Genomic DNA, 27,257 nt, shown 5'->3' on the forward strand with positions numbered 1-27,257 from the left:
CGTCGATGTTGCTAAGCCTCTTCAACAAAGACGTACCCTTCAAGTGGACGAAAAAGTGCGAGTCATAGTTTTCTCAGATGAAGATTCTACTCAATTTCGGGCCTATTATTCGCCGTTCTGATGCACCGGCCCAAACTGAGGTGCACAAAGACGCCAGTGGCATCGGTATCGGCGCAGCAGTAATTCAGCGTCACGGAGTCGCTGAACATGTCATTGCTTACGCGAGGCATCCTGTGAGTAAAGCTGAGCGCAATTACATTGTTACGCAGAAATAATGTCTGGCAGCTTTCTTCGCCGTGTACAAGTTTCACCCATAGATCTATGCCCCCCGATTCTCTATCGTCATGAACCCTGATTCACCTTGTTGGCTCACTGGTTTACGAGATCCAACCAGTCGCTTTGCAAGATGGGCACTCCATTGGCAAGAATACGCTTTGATGCGTGCTTCAAGAGTAGCCACCCTCAAATGGACGCTGCCTGCCGATTCCTACTTCCCCTTGGAAATACTGAATGCGAGGCTGACAATTTATACGACTGTCTGGCCGCTCTTGACTCACGGTTTTTAGATTTGTAACCGTTTCGTACAGAACAATGTCAAGACCATAGTCTAGCTCTTTTTTTCTCTCATCCTCCATCGATAAGCCATATTAGTCCCCATTCGTCATGCAGGATAACATTCTTAACAAGTCAAGTTTTGCTGCGGAAGGGGCCCGGCTATAAACGACGATGCAACAACAGGCAAACGGGCTTTGCCAAGACCTATCACCGCACACTGGAACGTTTTTACTGGCCCCGCATGCGTCAGGCTACAGCTAAAGGCGGGACCAGTTGTGAGTATTGTCAATGATATAAGAGTTCAACAAGTGTTCCGCAAGGATTTCTACTTCCCATACTGCCTCCATGTTTTCCCATGGGGGTTGTTGATATTTACTTGATGTGCCCTTTTCAACGATCGATTACTGAAAACCGCTAGATAATAGTCTTTGTTGAACACCTCACTCGGTATGCTGAGACGACACTGATCTCTGCCACAACAGAAGATCACGTTTATGACTTCCTACTACGTTACATCATCCTCTGAAACGATTCCCCTCGTGCCATCATCAGAGACCGTAGCCGGCAGTTTGTAGCCGTCTTCGTGGAAGAGTTGCTTCGCTGGTCTACTTCCCAGTTTCTTCACGCCACTTCGTACTATCCCAGACCCACGGTCTGACGGAGCGTTTCAGCAGGACGCTCATTAACATGCTCGCTATGTACGTTGGTTCCAGCATAAAACCTGGGACGCAGTTTTACCGTTTATGATCGAGCCACTACACTACAAGAGGAGGCATGGCGCATCTCCCGTCTTTGGACTTTTGCAGCCCAAGAACGTTCAAAGGTTCGCTACGATAAGCGACATCAACGTGTGTCGTACAGCGAACGAGATATGGAGTGGCTGTGGGCTTCATACCACAAGCGTGGCTTGTATCAAAAGTCTCTGGCCCAGTATATAGGTCCCTTTATTGTTTTGTCGCACCTTAGCGACGTTACGTATGCGGTATCACGCCTTACACGTTTTGGCCGTCACTCTTGGAAAACTGACGTCGTGCATGTCGCGTGGTTGAAGCCATACCACGCGCGACACTAACACGCCCAGTGGGCATGGTCTGTAATGGGGGAAATGATACGAGACTTTCGTCGAACTGGAAAAGGGGTAGAAGAAGTGATGGCATTCTGGGTCAGGCCTTCCTACGGCAACCATCCATCAACTCGCCCGTGAAATAAACATCTCTCACCACAACAATATGAAAGAGTCCTATCTAGCAACAATATAGATAGAATAAATTAACACTTGGAATGCGAAAATTCAGGTAGTATAGGGCAGGACTGGGCACTTAGGTAACATGGTAGGGTTGACTGGAAACTATTTATTTCTTCACTATTTGCTATGTTGTGTTCAAGAGAGTTCCACTCCTTCAATGATCAAGCCAAATAAGAGAGCAGACAATTCTATGGCGAAAAAGTAGTGTGCGTGCTTTTCGATTGTGGTCACATTACGCTGAATTGTTTACATCTCGATGAATGAATTTGCGTGAAAAAAGACTTTAGATGAAGTAGCTGCTGTGAAAAAAAGGATAATATTGAACATTTTCCGCATGTAAGTAGCAGTAAAATACCATCAGTTCTATTTAATGATGATGCACTATGAAAACGTCAATACGAGGGATCAATGAACCCAGGGCTTCACTTTGACTGTACTCGAGAATAGCAGTTATACTTGTTGGTAAGGTTCAGTGTCATTTGGGCAACAATCGAGCAAATTGGTAAACTGAGAAGTAAAATGAATGTGATGCTAAAATATCTAAGTTCATCATACCAATCATCGCGTTCTGCATCACAACCACTTTCTGATACTCAGCATGCACTAGAATATTGTATTCATTATTTCTACGTTACAACTGCGGTTGTTCTTCTCGTCTTCAAGTCAGCTTTTTCTGTACGTGTCCATACTTGGGAAATCTCGAGGTGCATACGTGGTGAAGTAGATAACTGTGTTAGAGCCAGATATGTTGTTTCATTGTGCAACTCACCATGTGTGAAAATTGAGAGGCTTATCATTAGTTAATGTGACTCTCTGTAGACTTATGCTTCTGTTGTGAGAGCAATGACCTTTTATCTGGGCCCTGCAAGACATTTTCGGCAAAGCCAGAAAACACTGCCGAACAGTGGTCAAGGTACATTCGAATATTTTGTTCAAGTAAATAATAACAGCACATAGCACAAATTTTCACTTTAAAAACAGCTAAAAATCACTGACCCTATTCTTGAAATACTACGCAGTGAGCGGCACGCTCATGGTCACTGATCAGTGACCGTGGAATTCGAAATAAAGTGTTTTTATTTTCGAACAAATTCATTTGGGGTTCTTCAAGCGTAAAGCAGCACAACACAAATTGAATACTACAGAAGGCCCTCATATGGCATCAGTAAAGCTTTAACGAGCATACATGAGTATGTTCAACACTTATGCAACATCTTTCGATTTTACAGTGTAGCGAACAAAGCGCAATATGTGGATGAACAGTTGTTTTTTCTCAAACAGGCATGTCAAGGCCTTAAAAGAAATTCATGCATTTCGTAACAATTGATGTCAAAAACTTTGTGATAAATATTTTAAGGGTGTTTATGTAATCTCAGTTCTCTCATGTTAAAAATTAAAATGTACACACAACATGTGGCACACTGCGTATAGCCCATAAAGACACATTTGAATACTCCGTGTAGCAGGAGTCACACCATGTTCAAACATTTTTCATCGCTTCAATTTTCAATATTTCATCCACTCGTTGAAGAACATCCTCCTCGTTGAAGAATACGACAAATTATTCGGTTAACTTAACACTTCTCTTTGTGCTCCAAGTTTTTCGGCGAAATTTTTAGTTTATCCAGGTGCCTCAACTCCCCATGTGATGCGGCCGTAGACGCCGAGCACTCCAGAGGCCTTCCTAGCCAGAATTCATTACTAGAAAATTATGAAGCTCCCTCAGTGGCATCGAGGAAACACAGCTACCCTTAGTGCGGGGAAATGACTCATCATGGCAATTTCATCCCCGTTAAGAGCAAGAGGAACAAGGGGAAGATCTTCAACGTCACTCAATGAACTCAAAGTACAACTATGACGTGAGCGCTACCTGCACGTAGTTATCTTCGTAACTGTAATATCTTGAGGCAATATATAGTTGTGAAACAGGCAAGCCGTATCCGTCTATCTATACAATGCAGCGCCCAATGGCAATAACGACATCAAAATCAATTCTAGGTTAAATATCGTTGCTATAGATGGGATTCTTGTCAGTGTTTTTGCAAAGCGTCTGCTAATCACACAGCAAGGTGGCTTCAAAGCACGTCCCTTAACAGCGATGGATGACACAACTATAGATGGTGTGATTTACAACATCGATAATGCAATTTTTTACGCGCACCTATAAACCCTCATGAAGCGGACACATGTGGACATCGTCTTCACATAGGTGCACCGCCTTTGACAGATGCGGCGGTGAAAAACAATTTTCAAGGGGAATCGAATACATTTCCACGTGAAAGTCAGGCATTTCGGACACTCTCTTCGCCAATTCACAAAGAAGCGGATCCATGCAGCAGTCATTCAAGATATGGCGCATTAAGGGTCTGTGATCTAACTCAATATGGCGCCCCCGGTTCTTTGAACATCACGAGGAAGACACCTGATGTTCCAGTTTTCTGACGTGCGAACTGCATTGGTTCTCACACTACTTTGTGGGAAGACTGCCCTTGAATGACAATTTAAAACGTATGATCACAGACAACTCGACCATCAGAGAAGCTTCTGAAGCAGTCAGGCGGCATGTTAAAGTTTGACCACAAAAAAAATGCATGTGTTTGAAATAACAGCACACACCTCGACGCATCGCCACTTAGTCAAAATGCAAAAAAGATAATCAGCTCAAAGCCTGCGAGTAGGAACGTGTACTATGGAGATGACATGTGCTTCCGAACCACACTCTTGTCATAGAACCTCCGAAGCTTGCACCCCCTCGGGAAACTTTACCCGTCACAGATGACGCAGCTAAAGTACATCGTCAAGTTCTTCTCTCATGGGCACAATTTGAGAGGTAATGCTGGACATGGAGATGGCATCTGCCTAAAGTGCGCTCAAGTTATTAGACACATTGAGGCAGTAAATGAATTCCTTTAGTAAGTTCATGGCCAGCAATCACTCGACATTTCTGCCAACAGCCGAGGCGGCGTCCATCATCTAGCGCGATGCCAGAGGACTCAAAACATGCCTTTCAAATTTACTTCGATTCATGGTGCGTTATCGCGTTCCCGATCATTGTCAATTTTGTGTCCAACATATCAAAACCAGTAAGATGCAGGGAGTATGAAGCTATCCTGTACTCAACAAATGGGCATGCAGCAAAATGGTCGCTTATGTTTAGATTGATCTCAATTACTGGTGTTCACGAGCCAATCAATGACGCCCTATGTCACATATATTGACGAACAAACCATTTCTTTTAACAAAATCTACAGATTTCAGGGCATAATCAGTTATAGAAATGTCAGTTGGAGCCACTGCGTAACCTATTTAAAAGTGGGCCTGACGGCGATTGTTCAATTGTAAAAGTTTTGTAGGAAAAAAACTGTGGTATATTGATATCCTGTTAGCGTGCTGAAGTTTTATGAAATGATCCTTTTGGAGATTTGGATACATAGCTTGCCTGTACCAAGTAACACTTGCAAAGCGAACCTTCATGCTGAGCCAGCTTTACTAGCTCAGGCACTAAGAGCTCGCGTTCGTCTGTCGAAAAGTGTCAACAGAGAACACTGTAACCATTGGCAAGGACCAAGCAGAACAAATGGGCAGTACGTTGCAAGCCTTGAAAGCTCACTTCACACATTTTACTTGTGCTCATGCATTGCCACCACCTTGAAACATTGCTTTCAGAGAGACCGCAGGCATCATATTGTGAAGCCATATCGAGGTACTTTGCCAAAAACTTCGGTCAGGTTCCGACCCCGCACTCAAGCCATATATTCTACCTTAATGTTTATTTATTCCTGCAAAGCACCTTAGTGTACACAAAACCAGCAAAAGATCATATTTGTGATTCAAAGTCTCGAAACCACAATTTCTACCTGTACTGCACCAAAAGTACGCAGGACGCGTGAATATTTACGCTGGCCACTAAATGTTCGTTCGGAATCGTGGTTGTCCTAAAAAATATCAGAGCTACCTTAAAGACAGACCCCTCAAAAACATGAATGGCTGCTGAAATTGTAGGACTTAGTGGCACACTCTGTGTTGTAAATCGCGAGTAACCGCCACAATTGTTGATGCCCTTATCAAAGCCCCATGCTGCTGTCAATCGTCTAATTATGTCACAGAATATTCCGCACAGAATATGACGCACTCCACACTGAACACAAGTACTTAAAACTACCGACATCACCTAAGCGTGCTGCTACGGTTAGAAGTACAAACTGGAATTCACCAAAAAAGCCCACTCTGCTGTGCCGGTTATGCCAAAGAGGGCCTTTCAAATTGTCATTTTAGTTTCGTATATTGATGGCCTAAAACATTTTAGTGACTTCAGAGCTGTCAAAAAGACGGCAACTTAACTTCTCTGACAATCCTTACTACACTGTGCAGAGATGATTACACGCACTCGCCCTCGCTTGCTTTCACGACGTACTGATGCTTCACACAACTACCCTCCTATTCTATCGTGAAAAATTGCGAAAAGGCGCCGTTTAATAAAGGAACCCAGGGATTGTAATCATTTCTCAGCTTAAGATACTTACACGAGTAGCTGTAGACTCATAGTGGTGTTGTAAAGCGCAGGAGGCTGCGTCTCTGCCCAGTGATGTTGTGTGTGTGTGCACGCACCCCACTCTTTCTCTGACTCTTTACTCTCATTGTAGTCTCCCCCATCGGTTTCTCTTGTGTTAGGTAGCATGTCGGTTATGCTAAACTAGTTAACATCTCTGTCTTTCCTCCTCTTCTTTCGTTGTAGCCTTATCTGTATGGAACATGCTCACAACAGACCGTGCATGTATGCTATACTGCTTCAAGCCAAAAGACGCGGGATCGGAATGTCCAAAAATAGCTTACTTTATATCTGTAATTTCCTATCACGTAAAATTACGCCAATATAGTGCAATTGCGAATGTAAAAGCGCTGAGTAAAACTGAAAGAATTTCCAGTAAGAAATAGGATGAAAATAAGTTATATCTTGGCCTGAAGGGCGAAACAATAAATGCAATGGCAATAATATGGACTGTCAAATAAAAAATGACAAGCATATCGTAGCTTGCTGCGTGCTGCTCAAGCACAAAGGACACAGAAAAAGAACATACACAGGGCGAGCGCGAACAGCAGTAACGTGTCGATACTTGCAGCGTACTGCTCAACTACTAAGAAACACGCATGAAAAGACTGCACAGCTATACAAAGGATGAGACGAACTGTCACATTTATTCCTTCAACTAGCCCCAACTTGGCCTCTTCTATAGGCAGCAGCTTAACGCTTTCGCAAACGAGTTTTCTGCAGCAAACAAAGTGACCATCTTAAAGTTTGTAAATTGAACGCAAACTTTTGTGTGAAAGCTCATTAGGACCTTCTTCACCCCTCAAATGTTGAGCGCGCAAGCATTGTCAACCACGCCTTGAAACATTTCGACGTCCCATCCCAAATACGGTGACACATTAGATAGTTTTAAAATTAGAGAGCCTCGGAGCTAGGAGACCCAAGAAATTCGGAAGGCGTCAAGGTGCATGGGCAGAACGCAAGCCAATCTTCGACAATTGCGCTCGCCTTGTCTCAAAATCCTGTAGCGCTTTACTTTGGGTAATGAATAAAACTGGAAAAAAGCAAACACAAAAGAAGAAAATAAAGACGACGCTTTTCAGTGCACGTGAAGCCATGGCTCGCATTCTCTGCTGGCATTGATAGTGGTGATTGTGTACCATGTTTACCGTGATTATGGATAAGTCATCTGATTCCTTACCTTCTGTGGCATAAGCCTACCGGAGCAAAAGCGTTCCCACTAACCGCGAGCCATGCTGCATTCAATGCAGCATATCAAGCGCCTCGTGCACTTTTGATGTCGTCCCGTATGACGTCCCGTGCGTTTGACCCAACGCCCTTTGCGTTTTTAGTTTACAATTAGCATCGTGTAAAACAGATGGCACATGGCATTATTGTATAGGTTTTTGTGAGGCACTATTTCAAATAAAAATTTTTGCTTAAAATCTATTATGAAAAGTTTATGATCATTTAGAAAAATGTTAACCATGAAATTTCACAAATTTGATAGAATAGACAATGAGACAAGAGGCGTACACGTGTGTATCACCATTTTTAAAACGTGGCATAAAAGTCGTTAGCGCTGCAATTAGGCGGTGGCGAAAGAAAAACAAATATATGTTCATTCAATGCAGATGCCCTAAAATCAGTAAAAGTACGGACAGAATTTACACATCTGAATTTATTGAAAACCCGAGCGGGTGGTGCAACACTAGAGAACTGGAAGTCATACTAACTAAATTACAATGTCGAGTGCCTATGTTTAGTTTGTATACCCAGAGGGCTGGTCTGACGATATCTCCCCTATGCAACGATTGTTGAGAAATGGAATCAATAGAGCCTAATTTTAAATTCGAAGCATTGCTTAGCGAACTTCTGTGAAGTTTACCGCATCTATCTATCTATCTATCTATCTATCTAACTATCTATCTATCTATCTATCTATCTATCTATCTATCTATCTATCTATCTATCTATCTATCTATCTATCTATCCAGCCACCTACGTCTTGGTGCTCTCGTGGTCTCCTATTTAAGTAGGGGTAGAGGAAAATTTGTGCGGAGACTAAGAGGGTTAGACAAGTATATCTACTGGACATGAGCTGTATAAGTAGAAAAATCTTGTCGTCTATGTCATTAAACATACCTCGCCAGAGAAGTGTGACTTATATCCATATACCACGGGTAACAATTAACATCTTCCCAAGAAAGGTGGGAACAGACATTGGTATAAATGTCTGACTGCTGAAAAAATAAACACCAGCAAAGATGATATGGTGAGTGTACAGAATAAATATCAGGTTCGCAGCAGGAATCAAATCCAATAATTCTACCAAAGGCTACGCGAAGTCTCGAAACTGCAAGGACCCTATGTAGGCGTGATGTTAGTGCAACGTCAGTTGTGGTTGCATAGCTTTCTATATAATTTTATAAACATTACGAATTCACTCTTATAACACAAGCGACACGTCAGCTTAAGCAAAATCGACTAAAGTTACTTTACGTAGCACCAGCTGGAGCTACCATCCCAACAAGCAGAAACGCTATACGTCAACTTACTGATTCTAGTGTTCGTAGTTTCTACTTCGTTTTCTCACCGACGCGCAAGTTTCAACAAAAGGTCATAAGAAATATATATGCCACTTCTCAACATATGCCTCTTCATGCAACATTTGTACAGGAGGGGGGGGGGGAGTCCAAGTTCCCAGGCTACGTTGCCATTGAAATACATGACATAGTAGTCAGGACGTTTTAACTATATGTAAACATTCGACAGAAGTTTGTCTGGTTGGATATGAAACTGGGAGATGATTTTGACTTGAATTAAAAGTTTTTGAAAAAACCCGACGTTTCGAAACCAACTTGGTTCCTTCCTTAGGGGCTACTGCAGGACTACGTAGCAGCGGTGTCTTCAAAGCACTCGCGGGGCGGATAATAACCCCCACTCTCTCTCTGTCTCGTTTTGCCGTGAAGCGCAGTCCATGTGTATACACTGAGAGAAGGGCTCCGAAAAAGCGGTTGATAATCACGCACGTGCCTTCGTGTACGCTTGGCCGCCTCCTCTCCCGCCCGAAAGACTGGCCAACAAGAGACGGGAGCCCCGATGTCGTTTACAAAATTTCGTGCGCCTAGTGCCCCTCGTCGTATATCGGCGAGACGAAAAACCTACCGGAATGACTGAAGCAACACGCCAACCACGTGCGGAAGTACTACAAAGAGCGCAGAGGGCCCGGCGTACGTCAAAGGGTCCGGTGTACGTCAAAGTAGTATGTGACACTGAGGGAATTATTTCAGGCGACGTTTGTAATTTGTGCAGTCTGTTGCCTGGATGCAAGTATGAAGGTTGACAGAAATATTAATACACACAAGCAGAATCTATGAGCATTATTTCTCCAACTTCGTATTGAGCGAGATTGGAGACTAAGCTCCTTCTATTTCGTTCGCGTTAGTGGTTTCACCATCCTCGCATCGTGCCATCGCCAGCATTCACAACACTTGGTGTGTTTTTGGTGCATTGTCACAAACAGCACTTCCAGCGATTCGATGCTGTGTATTGGGGTATAAGATTACATGGTCCATGCTAACCTTTCAAAACATACACGCATGTAGGGATCCATTTCACCGAAACAGGTTGTACAATACAGAAAATATTGAAATGACACAACTCCCTTTGTGTGCAAGACCTGCCATGAGCACATCATGCAAATGCTTCCTTACGTGCGCATGACGTGTTGGTGCGTCTGCATCGCGTGATCTTCCGACTCTAAGTTGCTGCAATACCGGGGAGGGCAAGCAAGGAATTTGGCTTCCAAAGTCCACATCTGGCGAGTGGTAAAGGTTTCAAGTTTACCTCCTCGCATCATGCTTTCAGCGACTTGTATTAAATTAATTTAAAATAAATCTAGTGGTGCAAGCCTTTTTATTGGGTACGCAACAAGTTACAGTAATAAAAAAAAAAACGTGGGAATCACCGTTGAAAAAGTATATGGCAAACAAAACTAAAACCATGTTGACACCTTTTTTTATATCTAAACTGTACTTTCCCTGATGGCACTTTACAATATCGCATTCATTCTCCATCGTGGTACGGCTGCACAGAGGCACAACCACCTCTGCATGCCAGCAGATGCCGGCGAGATGCCGAGAAGAAGGCGCGATACGACCAAGTACTTCTGTAGAGGCTAATCGGCCTTTCTTCTAGCTAAGAGGCCTTGACAGCGCTTAAAACAACTTAAAACATGGAGTATGGGTTTCCCCTCACAGAGTTATGAACGATCATTTTTGCCTCGTACAAGAATACCGGTCTACAACAGTACTTCCAAGCAAAAATAAAGGTTTAAAATAGGCATTTTTAGGTGCTCATTAGAATTTATGTGCCAACGTCCAAAATAGGCATTTATACGCAATATAAAAAACCATCAAAGCCTCTAATTTATGCTCAAATGTCAAAGTGGCGCGAATGCAACGCAACAAACAAAACAAAAAATCGTAGATTCCACGTACCGTCGGGATTGATGATATTCGAAGCACACACGAGGAAGGTTAAAATGCCGCATAAAAATTCGCACAACATCCCCGCCGTTGGGGTCTAGCGTCTAAGGATCTTGGATGCTGGCCAGCAGGTCGCGGGATAGGATCGCGGCTGCGGCGGCTGCATTTTCGTTGGAGGTGAAGGTGCTGTAGTCCTCTTTGCTCATTTTAGGGTACACGTTAAAGAACCTCAGATGCTTGAAAATTCCGGAGCCTTCCACTACGGCGCCTCTCATAATCTCGTGGTCGTTTTAGGTCATTATAAACTTCACATATCAATCAATGAAATCAATCCAGTTCAGCACAACGTTATGAGGTGGCCGGCAAACATGACGTACATGACTTCCATGCCATGATTATCATGTTTGCGCCTGGCATTTGTGCTCATCAGTCGTCCATTCACGTCACGTATTACTAAATTTGGTATATGTGAAGCTAGCGAAACAGCCGCGAGAGCGCTATGACCGTAGCATGTAGTGATGTTTTGCATGTCATGATTCACACTTCTTAGTATTGCTGCTCTTACAGTGATTTCGTTCACATGGCATATTGCGAAACTGATATGGTATGACATGACTGCACGGTGAATATAAGTGACTGACCCTAACGTGGAAATCATGACATGCATGTCATGTAAGTCATGAATACGCACCACGCTCATGGGGCGGTCGCGGTTGTTTCGATAGCATCACATGAACCAATGTTGGTATTACGGGATGTGAATGCAATACAAAGGCATATGACTGGTGCCTTAAATGATAATCATGAGACGCGTGTCATGTAAGAACGTGACTACATGCTTGCCTCATCAGGCGCAGGCGCCCGATTTGCTGGCTCCACGTATAAAAATTTGGAAATATGGGACGCGAACGGACGACGAAGGTAAAGGACTCGTTGAAACATGATATTCATGGCATGCGTGTCATGTAAAGCATGACTACATATGACGCTTATAGTTGGGTCGTGGCCATTTCGCTAGCATCACTTACACAAAATTTGGGGTTACGTGACGGGAATGGATGGTGAAGATATATTACGGGTGCAAACATGATAATCAAGATATGCGTGTCATGTAAAACATGACTATATGCTACGCTCATAGCGCCATCACGGCCGTTTTGCTAGCTCCACATATACCGAATTTAAAATCAGGCAATGGGAATAGAAGGCGAAGGTAAATAACATGTTTAAACTTGACATTCATGACATGCCTGCCGTGTAAAACTTGACTACTTGCCACGCTCATAGCGTGCTCGTGCCGGTTTTGCTAGCTTCAGATATACCAAATTTGGTATCACGTGACGTGAATAGACGACGAACGTATGTAACATGTCCAAACATGGTAATCATGACATGTGTGTTATGTAAGACATGAAACTTCCTACGCTAAAACCGCGCTCGCGGCCGTTTCACTAGCTTCACATATACCAAATTTCGTATCACGTGACGTGAATAGACGACGACAGTAAATGACATGTCCAAACAGGATAGTTATGATATGCGTGTCTTGTAAACGATGACTATATGCTACGCTCATAGCGTGACCACGGCCGTTTCCCTTGCTCCACATATAGCGAATTTGATATTACGCAATGTGAATAGATGATGCAGGTAAACGGTACTTTAAAACATGATAATCATGACATGGCTGTCATGTAAAATATGACTATTTGCTATACTCATAGCGTGCTCGCGGCCGTTTCACTAGGTTTACATATACCACATTTGGTATTACGTGACGCGAGTGGACGACAAACACAAATGGAAGGCGCAAACATGATAATCAAAACACGGAAGTGATGTACGGCATAATTTACGTCCACCTCTTAACGGTGTGCTGATTTCGTAGTAACATGTCAACCTTCATCATTCGTGCTTTGCATATCATTGATTCTCACTGTACGTGCAATTTGTCAATTTTTGTCATGTCGCCGTTAGAGGTTGTAACACGACTCCTTGTAATGTCATTTTCTAACCTGTGCCTGACAATCGCGGTTGACAAAATACTTACGTTTGTGGCTTCACCTCTAGGCTTCAGTCACAGGAACGCCTTTGATGCTGTTTGCAGGCACCCTCTTAAAACAAAACGAATGCGTCTTTAAATTACGACTTGAATTAGTATACCACTATTAGGCAAATTCAAATTGTAAATTTCAATTTTGTATTGTGTTACTGTAACATATATTCAAAACGTACGCAATACTGTGTAGTCGGAATTCTAGAAAAAGTGTTTTTACTCTTTCTGTTTTTAAGTACGTTCTTTCCTGTTTTTATTAGGAACACATAATACATGAAAGGCCAAAAAACTCAATATAACTCGTTTGTAGTCAATGCGCCTGAGTGAGTATGAGCCATGGTTGAGGCATCAGCAACTTGTTATTGTCTGCAAATATAGCTGCTGTTTATGAAGGCCAACTCATGTGAAGGTGGTCTGAGACAATTATAACATGGTGAGTAAAAGACAAGCCCGCTAAGTTGTCATTAATCAACACTGGCGTTTGTCATCATGTGTGATTCTAACTTGTTGATATAGAAATACTTTATCTACAATTTTGATTGTGCGCTTAATCTGCCAGTATTTGATCTTGCAATGCCTTGTTTCTATTGTTCTTCTTGCATCCATAAAATTACATTTCGCCTTTATACTGTGAAAGATAAATAGCTCTTACACTGTCGGCCACGACGTTCTCCGTTATCTTTTTTTAAAGACGATAGTCTTTGTTGGGGAGCTTCGACGCAAAAATTTTGGTCTGTCTGTGTGGATATTTGTCTGCTTGTCCACTCTTAACGCTGCCCTAAGCGGCATCGAAGCGGCCAAACGATACTATAAATGGCTGAACCCATCCGCAGCGCCCACCAATATTGCTCAAGGTTTAGCGTTCCTACTTGTGTGATTGTCAATTAAAAAGGAGTTCTTGCGCATATTTGAGGCACCATAACAACACGGCAATATTCTGTATGTGTGTCTCTTACTAGAAAAAACATACATAGGTACTCATAAGAACAGTACCGTTTATCACGGTGCGCTGAGCAGGCAACACTTGCACAAAAAGGCAAGTGTTTCCAACGCTTTGCTAAGACCACACGATGGTGGCACCTACCTGTCGCCTTGCGCTCTACACCTTATCACACGGAAGAAGGAAAGATAAGGAGAGGGCATGCCCAGCTGGCGCAGGGTGTAAAAAATGTGGCGGAAATTATGTCACGTGCGACCATATTCACTAGGCACAATGGCGGCGTTTTGTTATTGTTGATGTAGTGCGGTGCAGCACCGTTCAGGCGGTCCAGTGGTGGTGTGCGCGTTTTCATGGGCCTCGGACCTAACCGTGGCGTACTGCAGGTGTTTGACAGCATCCATTCTTCATGCCACATTGTTAGCTACGCGATTTTCCTCCGGTGGTGGCTGTAACCAAGTGTCTGAACTAGAAACCACGGAACTAGCGCGCGTATACGTACTGCGAATTTGCAGCGTCCGTCAAAATTATGCTGAAAAGCCATCATAAAAGATAACGACTGTGCTCAAGAATTCGTTCAATGAATGCCTTGCAGGTTAGTGACAGTTATGCAGTGTTGCTTCTTATGACAACGGACGATGCATTTGCGTTCCACAGGCCCTTATTAATATTGTAATCTAATCTTGCTTTTCATGTTCCTGCACAGTTACCGGTTGGCGGTTGGCGCTGAGCTCTGTTCCAGATAAGGAAGAAAAACAAGCGCCTTCTCTTTATTTTTCTCTAATAACTAGCCACTTATCCCGGAAACATCTTCCCTCGCATTTGGCTGGCTTTCCCTGTCGTCCTTGGCCGCTGTGTCGACGCGTGAAGCTTCCCGAAGACCTTTTCTCACGCATTTTTTCGGCTAACTTTCCCACCTTTCGCCCTAACGCGATCCTGGTCTCCGTTCTCCGTAGCTACCAGTGCGCGTGAATCACACTGGAGACGTGTTCTCACGCACTTTCGGGTGGTCTTCGCTGCTTTCGTCCTAATGAAATCATGGCCTTTGGGATATCCGTAGGAACCAGTGCACGTCGGACAAAAGAGGGCCGAAAACAAAGACGCCGGCGCAAACTCAACGGGCTGCCACGCAAACAAGCTCCACCGACGCCGACTTTACTGGCATAATTACCGACCTCCGAGTTTATTGAAGGGAAGACATTTTTTTCTTTTTTATCGTTGTGTCTAGCCCACAGCCTGACCGCAAATTTCATATAACCTAAAGACAAGCGCGAAAGGGGAAAAGTGTTCTGAAAGAAGCTGTACAAATTTCGGCGCCTGGTTCGTCGCGCGGCAATGTCTGAATTATAATCTTTATTTTCACAAAGAACTCATCAAACAAAAAAAGCTTAACGTGCAACTTGCCGTGTTTATCGTTAACGCCAGCAGTGCAAGAGTACAACAGCCATACGCAGAGATTTCGTCAACCGTATTGCGGCAAGACAGCGTGTTGAAATCCGTTCCGTTGGCTTTAGATAGCATGGACGCACGCGGCGCGCAGGCCACGTGCTTTTTGAAACAGAGAGGGAGTCACGCCTTCTGCTTCGCATTCACATGTAAACAAGAGAGGAGAATTTGCCTAGTCAGTATGGCCGACTTCCGGTTCCATCACGGCTTCACAACGAGTGACGTCAAGGCCTCTTCTTACCTTTCCTTCCTCCGTGCGTTATCACTTCCAAGAAGGGCACTCAGAGTGCGCACGCTTCGTTTTCCAAGATAACTGCCAGATAGCGCTCATGTATCATGTGTGACTTGATGTGCTCCTTCGCCTACGCTGCAGGCTCGAGGCACTCTAACGCAGCACCTCCACAATACTATTCACAACTTTTCTTGGCAGAACATCAAATAAACGTTTTGCTCACTCTTTCCAGACACAAGAATACCGTCTTTCGACGACATTTCCAGTGTAACATGCAGATACGGGGCCGATTTCTCAGCTCCTGTTCTTCTGGTCACCTTTTTATAATTAATTTCTTTTTTTTCATCTCAGATGGGAAGGTTTATGTCCTTTCTGACAGATAAGAGCCTGCCAGGAATACGACTAGGTGTGTGCTTCATCGATGCTTGCAAAGAGCAAGACCTAGCCAACATTGGCAGTATTGGTGAGTTCTGTGTATTCATAAAGTAATTCTTAATTAAACTGTTTTAATTTTTGCCATGCTTGAATGAAATTAGTCACTGCTTTCATGAGTCGAATACGAAAATATTTTCATTTGTTGCATCTAGCTCTCAGTCATTCTGCAAATGTGACGCAAGTTACGTAACGAAAATTCAGAAAACTGCCTTTATATGGCAATAACACTAAGAAAGATACTTTTGAAGAGGAAAACATGCCAGTTCACACGTCAATAGTTAAAAACTAGAAATCACTGAACGATATAATTAATCACTTAACTATAGAGTTTCAACATCTCCGCTACTCATTTTGGAGACTTTACTTTCGTACAACAAGGTTCAGTTAGCATTCATCGCCAGGTGTTGTTTTCTCATTTTGGCCTAGTAACGTGCCTTATTGTTGCTAGATAATCTACCATTCAACGTATAGCATATGTAAGTAGTCGTGGCATTGTAAAAAAGAGCGTAAAGAAAAAAATACAGCTCGAGCACTCCACACAATTGGGTACCCAGCAAAAGCTGACACGTGCGGCTTCGGTGCTTAGAATTGGGTTCAACCCGACGTGGCACTAAAGCCTTTCGCAATTCTGGGTGACGTGATTATGTTCATTAAGGTTAGATACTCGTTTGACTTGGGACTGCACTATCCACCCAGTGAATACAAGCTCTCTCACGTTTCCACTGTCACAACCCTTGTGGTGTTGTCCGTCGCATACCGATGTAGAAGTTTTCAGAAAAACTGACGCACACGTTCTCGGCGCCATAGCTGCATTGCGATGAACGATGTCACTCACAGCGTGGAAAATGGCGCGCGTGCTTGGGTACGGTGCTGCGAATGATGTGAGTGATAAGACAGTCTATGAAAACAGCTCGTGACACCAAAACCGGACGGTTTTACAGCGAAAGCTTTTATAAGATTACATCAAGATTCGCTCGTGCCATAGTTGTCTGCCGCCGCTACCACCGGTGTTCGTAACCACTATCGTGCAAAATAGGAATAAAAAACTTTATGCAGAACAACAAGAACACGATGGTGTTTGAACCCGGATATCCTGCGTGCCAGCCAATGTTCTACCATTCAGCCAAACTTGTGCTTGCAACTCCCTTCAAACCTGACAGTAGGCAGGCTAGACGTCGGCCAAAGAATAGTGTTAACATCAGCAGTAGAGCGTTTCAATTAAGAGAGGACCACGTTTCACGCTATGATGTTGGCGTAACGAGTGTGTTGCCAAAAGCTCCAACGCCCTTACTAAAGGTTCAGGCATAATTGTTCATGGTCGTCAGCCAGAGCATCAAACAATTGCACAATTTTTTTTTGTATTGGGTACCACACTTCTCCTAAGAACGACGAAGCATGGTATAGTGCAATTGCTGGCTACTATACAAGAAATTTAGTTGTTTTATGCTGTAGTGGGTGCCTTGCAAGTTTGGTTGTAGCAGATACCCAAAGAGTCTTTAATATGGCTTGAGGCCGCTCTTCCAGCTTACGCTGTGATTGTACGGCGCGTTGCATACAGGCCTGGCGGTTGTTTATTTCGTTTGTCTTAGCCGTATACAGCTTTCACTGTAGAAACTCTAGTTGAGGCAGCTTGAATGTGGTATCGTTGCTCTCTCTTTCTTTGTCGTTATGATGCGCGTACCATGTTTATTTAAAACATACAAAAGATTTATACCAAATGCACCTAAGATTGACTAGTGTCAATTCCGACACGGAAGTATTTTTTTGCTTTTTTTTTACTAAAAGTGGGTGATCAAGTGGCACACAACAAGAGACACAAAAAAATCTCATTCTAGGTGTCCGACGTATCAATTGAAGCTTTCACACCTCTTCTGACAGACCCCTACAGAATACACCCTGCCGACACACTAACCATTAGAGTTTTGTTTTTGCTACAAGTACTTAACGTGGCGCAAACATCAATAACAAGGCTAAATTTTAACAACAGTATAAACAACAGAACAATGTCAGTACCTTCGAGAACTCGATATCTATACGCCATGTACAATTATCATTGTGCATTGAATGTACTCACTTACGCGGCACCCTGCGAGAGTGTCTCGGTCGGGGAGGGGGGGGGAATTCATTTTCACAGTAGAGCCATTGCGCTTCTCAGTCTGCCGTTTTGCGTCGGTAGAAAATAATCATCATCATCAACATGCCTGCGCTATATTCGTTCTCTTCTTACTCTTCGATTGTGTTTGTGAAAAACAAAAAAAGTCCCAGCTTTGCCGCAAAGGCAAAGCAATGAATGCGATAGCAACTACTTGGAAGGTCACGCGCACAATGGCAAGCAGATCAAAACGTGGCCCGCGTTTCTCACGCATAAATGACGTGCAAAACGTTCTCACAGGTACAGACGAACGTGAATGAGCATCTCAAATGTCACCTTGTTGTGTCTGAAAAGCGCGCCCTTCACAAGCGCAAGCTGTACAACAATTCCAGTGATCTTTGTGCACCCCGTGACCACAACAAAATTGTTCCAGCTCAAGCCCAACGCCAGTCAAGACGTATGATTTTCACCACGGGGAGAAAAGGGTGCGCGAGAGATCGTCCACTCCTACTCTCCGCGGGCCAAAGTACGCGTGAGAGATGAGAGCCACTGCGCGCTCTTTGCGCCATCTTGCTGATAATGCTGGAAAAACTATGGTTCTTCCCCGAAATGCCCGCTAACAGCGGTAAGTGGTAGCTATATATAGCTTCCTGTTCATACGTTCAAGGAGGTACCCCTTGGTGGCTCAGTGGTTAACGCCTCGCATTCACGATGTGGAGGTGCCACGTTGAATTCCGGGCACTGGAGTTTTTTTCTGGGTTTCTTGCGTTTTCATATATATATATATATATATATATATATATATATATATATATATATATATATATACACGATGCATGACATCGATCTCGATGCCCACGTCGACACGGGTGGCGAAATCCAACCGAGAGTATTCATATGATTGCTATCGCAATACAAAAGGAGATCAGGACCCGAGCGTCTCGATACAACTCAGGTCAACGGAAAAACTGAATGAGCAAGCGCCCATGGCTGTTGATCGTTCCTGGCGCCCGTTTCCTCCGTTATTTGTAACACACTGCCGTGGCCCGCAAAGTTGCGCACGTTCGAAGTAAGGTTCGAGTGAGTCTGCAGTAGGAGTTACATGGTGGCCGAAGGGCTATTCCATTGACAATGAAGCTTGGGAGGAGGTGGCTTGTGTTGTGAGGGAAGTCGGGAACCAAGTCGCAGAAATACAGCAGCACGCATACGGGAGCGTTGGGTCAAGTAGGTACACACATCGCAGGCCTAGCTATGCTGAAAATACCCGTGTGATTAAAAAAAAAACTGGAGAGCCTCAGCAAATGAGAACTTCGCTTGTAGCCGGTGGTGCTTGTTTCAAGCCTCGTATTGCTTGTCTAAAGCTTTCCACGGCTGAAGTGCGCCTTCAAAATGAAATGGCGGACAACGAGCAAAAAGACATGCAGCTTGTCCGATGCCGAGAAGATAATCAAGTCGGCTCGTGAATTTCTCGGATCGTTATCCACAAGCTCATTTAAACTGAAAAAAAAACATGTGAATTGTACGCACGTGCAGCCAACATGTTCGAAATGAACGAAAAGTGGAGTGTGGTAGGAAGCGCTTTCTGTGAAGCCACCAACCTTCACCCGACGAATAGCAGTCAACACGACGCTGCGACCTGCTTTTCCGTTGCTGGCACATGCTACAAGAAGTCGGACCAACAAGAGGCTGTAAACTGCCACCTGAAGGATGTTGACATATACACAGACATGGGCATCTTCATCATAGCACCAAATCATCACGTGACAAAAGCACAGATATCAAAGTCGGAAACTGTTTACATCGAAAAGACCATGTTCCACTACGAGCAGGCAGCAGACTATTTCAAGGGCAAGGTGTCTACAAGATCTGCAAACAAGTGTATGCTGAACGTGGCTCAGTATGCTGCTCAGCTGGAACAGTACAAGAAGGTTCTTCACATTTATTAACAGGTGGCAGCATCGTCTCTAGACAACCAGCTGCTCAAGCACATCACCAGGGAATATTTGTCCCGCGCTCCACTCTGCCACTTGTGTGTCGACATTCTCAACGCGCAGCGTGTAGTGGCCAAATATGAAAAGATGTGCCCCTCGTACATTTGGTCCCTAGTTTCTACAACATAACTGATTGTGAGAAACGAAGGGTACCCGGATGTGAGCGTCTGACTACTTCCAAGATAAACGGAGAAAGTATGCACTATCTGTGCTTACTCCAAGTCTCTATTCATCACCGGACTTTCTGCACCTACAGTTCTTTTGGAGCAGGAAAGGTTGTGCAGCAAGACGGGCTGAAGTTGCAATACCGAGGATGAGTCGTAGAGTTCAAAATCTAAACCTTTACATGCACAGAGCGGGTTTAGCAATCTTCCCTTTTTGCTCCTATTGCAAGGAACCTAACAATATTGAACACTTCTTGTTGAGCTGCCGACGCTTTTCACACGGAAAACTAAGTATCAAAATTATGTTGCGGCAATGGTGTCTACCGGCAACGTTGGCCCTTCTAATAATATTTGGGGCCTCTGCGCAGGGACACTCGGACAGGAATATTTTCAATGCTGTCGAAAAGCTGATATGTTTACCATGAAATTTCACAAATTTGATAGAATAGACAATGAGACAAGAGGCGTACACGTGTGTATCACCATTTTTAAAACGTGGCATAAAAGTCGTTAGCGCTGCAATTAGGCGGTGGCGAAAGAAAAACAAATATATGTTCATTCAATGCAGATGCCCTAAAATCAGTAAAAGTACGGACAGAATTTACACATCTGAATTTATTGAAAACCCGAGCGGGTGGTGCAACACTAGAGAACTGGAAGTCATACTAACTAAATTACAATGTCGAGTGCCTATGTTTAGTTTGTATACCCAGAGGGCTGGTCTGACGATATCTCCCCTATGCAACGATTGTTGAGAAATGGAATCAATAGAGCCTAATTTTAAATTCGAAGCATTGCTTAGCGAACTTCTGTGAAGTTTACCGCATCTATCTATCTATCTATCTATCTATCTATCTATCTATCTATCTATCTATCTATCTATCTATCTATCTATCTATCTATCCAGCCACCTACGTCTTGGTGCTCTCGTGGTCTCCTATTTAAGTAGGGGTAGAGGAAAATTTGTGCGGAGACTAAGAGGGTTAGACAAGTATATCTACTGGACATGAGCTGTATAAGTAGAAAAATCTTGTCGTCTATGTCATTAAACATACCTCGCCAGAGAAGTGTGACTTATATCCTTATACCACGGGTAACAATTAACATCTTCCCAAGAAAGGTGGGAACAGACATTGGTATAAATGTCTGACTGCTGAAAAAATAAACACCAGCAAAGATGATATGGTGAGTGTACAGAATAAATATCAGGTTCGCAGCAGGAATCAAATCCAATAATTCTACCAAAGGCTACGCGAAGTCTCGAAACTGCAAGGACCCTATGTAGGCGTGATGTTAGTGCAACGTCAGTTGTGGTTGCATAGCTTTCTATATAATTTTATAAACATTACGAATTCACTCTTATAACACAAGCGACACGTCAGCTTAAGCAAAATCGACTAAAGTTACTTTACGTAGCACCAGCTGGAGCTACCATCCCAACAAGCAGAAACGCTATACGTCAACTTACTGATTCTAGTGTTCGTAGTTTCTACTTCGTTTTCTCACCGACGCGCAAGTTTCAACAAAAGGTCATAAGAAATATATATGCCACTTCTCAACATATGCCTCTTCATGCAACATTTGTACAGGAGGGGGGGGGGGGGAGTCCAAGTTCCCAGGCTACGTTGCCATTGAAATACATGACATAGTAGTCAGGACGTTTTAACTATATGTAAACATTCGACAGAAGTTTGTCTGGTTGGATATGAAACTGGGAGATGATTTTGACTTGAATTAAAAGTTTTTGAAAAAACCCGACGTTTCGAAACCAACTTGGTTCCTTCCTTAGGGGCTACTGCAGGACTACGTAGCAGCGGTGTCTTCAAAGCACTCGCGGGGCGGATAATAACCCCCACTCTCTCTCTGTCTCGTTTTGCCGTGAAGCGCAGTCCATGTGTATAAACTGAGAGAAGGGCTCCGAAAAAGCGGTTGATAATCACGCACGTGCCTTCGTGTACGCTTGGCCGCCTCCTCTCCCGCCCGAAAGACTGGCCAACAAGAGACGGGAGCCCCGATGTCGTTTACAAAATTTCGTGCGCCTAGTGCCCCTCGTCGTATATCGGCGAGACGAAAAACCTACCGGAATGACTGAAGCAACACGCCAACCACGTGCGGAAGTACTACAAAGAGCGCAGAGGGCCCGGCGTACGTCAAAGGGTCCGGTGTACGTCAAAGTAGTATGTGACACTGTGGGAATTATTTCAGGCGACGTTTGTAATTTGTGCAGTCTGTTGCCTGGATGCAAGTATGAAGGTTGACAGAAATATTAATACACACAAGCAGAATCTATGAGCATTATTTCTTCAACTTCGTATTGAGCGAGATTGGAGACTAAGCTCCTTCTATTTCGTTCGCGTTAGTGGTTTCACCATCCTCGCATCGTGCCATCGCCAGCATTCACAACACTTGGTGTGTTTTTGGTGCATTGTCACAAAGAGCACTTCCAGCGATTCGATGCTGTGTATTGGGGTATAAGATTACATGGTCCATGCTAACCTTTCAAAACATACACGCATGTAGGGATCCATTTCACCGAAACAGGTTGTACAATACAGAAAATATTGAAATGACACAACTCCCTTTGTGTGCAAGACCTGCCATGAGCACATCATGCAAATGCTTCCTTACGTGCGCATGACGTGTTGGTGCGTCTGCATCGCGTGATCTTCCGACTCTAAGTTGCTGCAATACCGGGGAGGGCAAGCCAGGAATTTGGCTTCCAAAGTCCGCATCTGGCGAGTGGTAAAGGTTTCAAGTTTACCTCCTCGCATCATGCTTTCAGCGACTTGTATTAAATTAATTTAAAATAAATCTAGTGGTGCAAGCCTTTTTATTGGGTACGCAACAAGTTACAGTAAATTAAAAAAAAACGTGTGAATCACCGTTGAAAAAGTAAATGGCAAACAAAACTAAAACCATGTTGACACCTTTTTTTATATCTAAACTGTACTTTCCCTGATGGCACTTTACAATATCGCATTCATTCTCCATCGTGGTACGGCTGCACAGAGGCACAACCACCTATGCATGCGACTTGAATAGATTTGGTAGGTGTATCAACTACTAACTATTTTTCATTCAGCCTTCCGAGTCACAAGAACTTCAGTCGCTGGAAAATAACACAAAATTGTGCTACTTAAATTTATAATCGTTCATAAGTAACGTTACTAAAATCATCTCAAAACTATTTTAGCTCCTACGTCTTACACAATGTTTATCTTAAATGCAGTATGTATGGCCCACCCGACTCATGGCCGATCCCCCTGAGTGGGTGGGTGCCAGTATTCTAAGGAGCATCATCATCATCATCTTCTTCTTCATCATCACCATCATGATCGTCAACAACTACCCGAGCCACCCCGCCGCGGTGGTCTAGTGGCAGGGGCACTCGGCTGCTGACCTGCAGGTCACGGGATCGGATCCCGGCGGCGGCGGCTGCATTTCTGATGGCGTAAATGTTGTAGGCCCGTGTACTCAGATTTGGGTGCACGTTGAAGAACCCCAGGTGGTCGAAATTTCTGGAGCCCTCCACTGCTGCGTCTCTCACAATCATATGGTGGTTTTGGGACGCTGAACCCCACATATCAATCAACTGCCCGAGCCTGCACCCCTGGCTTATGCTCGTGCCCGCGTTCTTCTCTCTCCTTTATTTTTGACAGCGTTCACAGAACACGGGGACCGGTTTGTTCAGTGTGGTGTGTAATGGCTCTGTTGCGTGGACAAACAAGAACAAATGAAGAGAAAGATAGATAAAGTTAAATGGCAATAAATGAATTTCTGGCGATTTTTCGACAAGACGACAATGTCACCCCCCGGCTAAGCAGACACCCTAGCAAAGCATCGCATAACCTTGTGTAACATCGTATAGTATAGTATAATGTAGTATAGCAAATTGTGGGAAAGAGAAGTAGGGTGGAAGGAAAGCAGTAGAGAAGAGATAAAATCATTGTGCAAAAAACACAGCAAGAGAGGAAAAGGAAAGAAAAACAGATATAGGTTTTTGTCACCTTAACATGTGTTGTCACTTATATGTTTGGTATAAATAAACAACGAAGTTTACCGACATGTCATTTCAACTAATTTCTTTAACAGCGGAGCTGTTTACGCCAATCATTAGTCCACGTAGAGTGTACGAAAAACAGTCATAATGAACTAGCAGGCAATTTCTTAATCCTCGTCTTCATCGTTTTTGTGCTTTGATTTGCTTGCAGGAGACGTGCGCGGTTTGAACGTCATGGAATCCAATAACTCTGATGGGTGATCGAACCACTAGAAAGATAGAAAGCATGGGAAGAATGGGAAAGAAAGATAGGACTCGCAGAAGCAGAGAAACAAATATGTAGAGAGAAATGAAGAAGTAGCAACATCAGGGACAAAAAAAGCATAAAAATGCAGACCACACAAAAAAAGAAAAATGCGAAAACGAAAGAGAAACAAGAAAAAAGGTCGCACGGCTCCAGATTACCTTTACGCTTGGAACCACTACTGCAAAGCTGCATGAGTTTTTTAGAAACGGTGCACTTTCACGAAATAGATCGTCTGCCGCATTTTAATAACCCACGACGCCTGTTTGTGTCACGAAAGCACTTTAAATGCGCTGCTGCCTTGTTGAACTCGACCTACTGCTTCACTTGAAGTGACGCCAAACAGCAATGCTACTCTGTCGGGAACCATATAAACGCAGTGGTACTAGCGGGCAAACGTGATGATGGCGAAAACGTCGGGCCGTCCAGACAACGCATTAGAGTGGGCCATGTGCCAAGGGTACGAAGTATGAGTGCCCTTTGGAAGCTGAGAGGGTCAGAAGTCGCTGGGAGCTTACAAACACTACCGGGTGGAATCAAAACTCTGTTACCTTCTGCGAGGCCACTTGTCAAGATCAGCTGTGTGCCGAGCGAAGTCCCAGCATGGCCGCTGACCCACAAATAGGGTACATTTTGCATCCATCATGGACTTTGCTTAGATTATAACACTATAATGTGCGCTATAATTATAGCTAGGCGCCGTAGGTTGTGTGTACATGCGCACTGTACAATAAATACCCACCGTATATACTGACTGCCTTACTTTTTCCTTATTGACACAGTCCGAAATATCTGAGCTACATAATAATGCTGACCACAGTATCATATAAAATGTTTATATTCATCATTCCACATATTGCTTCTGGTATCACAACGCTTTCGGCGAAGCAGCCTGCGTTGCAGAAAGTGGTGTAAAAAACGTGACAAATTCTGCATGAGAACTTTCAATTATTTCTGTAAACGATATATATTTTCTCTACAATGTGCATCCGTGTCGAATTTCACACAAAATGAACCATTACGTTTGTCTCTGTTAACTGTGTCAGAGACAAACCTAATGGTTTATTGTAGCAATAACCACGTCGAAATCGGGAGACAGTGTTTCAATGAATGTAACACAACACCCTGTGAGCCTCTGTTGCTGTCCTGCAAACATCAAAATTTCTTAGCAAAGTACCAGGAAAGACATTTTCGGCATATACATAAAACGCGCCTGAAGTGTCGTACGCAGAAGGAAAGTTACTGCTACGCTTCTCAGTCAGTGGTCAATCTATAGTAACTTAAAAATGAGTCTTCTTGAATTATTTTTAGATAACCTTTATACGCATTATCACCGCACAGCTCAGTGGCTCATCTTCAAGCGTACAATTACGACCAGAAGAACGATTAATCTGTTCATTAGATGTATAGTACCTTCCGATATTTGTTTGAAATCATTTTAACTATGGTGTGAATTGTAGCCCACCGGATACTGCGTTCTGGTTAACCTCCCAGTCTTTGTCTTCTCTATATGTCCATATTTGATTTAGGACAATATTAAACTCCTCAGTGTAAAGAAGAATAAGCATCAGTTGTGTGGCTCAATCTTAGCCAGATTAACTTTCGCGCATTCTCGAGCAGACCCAGTGTTCTTTACTGCTATGAATTTGCGTTATCATAACTAACACCACATCAGCGTTACGAACAAATTTTCGAAAAATACCCTACGCCAAAGTCAAAATTACCGTATTTTGCCCCATAACAGTTTTTTTATTACCCTACTTTTTACCCTACACCTATAAATAGCGCCGAGTAACAACGATAATGTACATGTAACATGGAACTCTACGACGTCAAACGTATAGAGTGCCTCCGGCATTGGCCTCCTTATGACCGTACTACAATGTTATCTGATAATGCCACCAATTTACGTCACATTGTAATGCCACAGTGACGTCACAATGACTTCGTGATGACACAAAAATACAAGCGATGTGTAATGCCGATGTGAAATCGGAATCTTCAAGCGGCGTTAAAAAATGACGACGATTTCTTGCAATACTCGCGTTGACACCAACCATCACTTTTTGCGTTTGATGTGTCGTATAAAGCTTTCGCCTCAATAACTGAAGCCGACCACCTTCGCTAAACTTAAAAGCCCCTGCACGCGAAGATCAGATTTCAAATGACAGATACGGAAAAACATCCCGAGGAAAAAAAAAACTTACCACGAGAGTGCTTGACGTATTATCAGTTTTGTTTATGCTGCTGACATGCAATCGACGCAGTTCCGATTCGGATATCTTCAGGAATGTTAGCTTCGGCTATGTCGTGTTGATCTTCTACATTTTCAGTGTTCAATGACAAGTGAAACTTTGAATGTACCCTTCGTTACCACCCTGCTACCCTACGCTAGCCGAAAAAGAAAGAAAATACCCGTAATAGTAGAGTAATTACTCTATGGTTGACAACCCACCACCGCAGGCACACACAAAAATTCAGTTTTTATGGTTTTTCTCTGCCACAGGCTACAGTAATGGCAGACTATCTGCACTCACTTTGCGTTACATGCTTTGTTTATAGTTTGTCATTTGCATCAGCATCTGACAGTACGATATGTTTTAAACAAACGGCGCACAGGAAATTGTCACGCAGAAATTATTTTGTTGGCGTCGTTGATTGTGAGCGAAATATCTGCGCGTCCATTACCAAGAATACCACTGAAATTCAAATAAACAAGAAAATTTGCTTAGAGCTAGAATTAAACTCAGGACACCAGCGTGACTAGCAGTTGTTGAACCG

General features: G+C 43.5%; 1 long non-coding RNA gene and 1 pseudogene across 1 annotated transcript in view; one reads left to right on the forward strand and one right to left on the reverse strand.

Moving 5' to 3' along the window:
- Nucleotides 1–27,257, reverse strand: part of LOC142776345 (uncharacterized) — a 266,778-nt gene that overhangs the window by 120,904 nt on the left and 118,617 nt on the right. The window contains exon 2 of the long non-coding RNA XR_012887466.1: nucleotides 12,870–12,933. This is a non-coding gene — a long non-coding RNA (uncharacterized LOC142776345). The remainder of the gene's footprint in view (nucleotides 1–12,869; nucleotides 12,934–27,257) is intronic.
- Nucleotides 19,412–20,137, forward strand: LOC142777018 (alpha-soluble NSF attachment protein-like; annotated as a pseudogene).

The sequence above is a fragment of the Rhipicephalus microplus genome, chromosome X (assembly GCF_043290135.1).
Source record: "Rhipicephalus microplus isolate Deutch F79 chromosome X, USDA_Rmic, whole genome shotgun sequence".
NCBI classification, from domain to species: domain Eukaryota; kingdom Metazoa; phylum Arthropoda; class Arachnida; order Ixodida; family Ixodidae; genus Rhipicephalus; species Rhipicephalus microplus.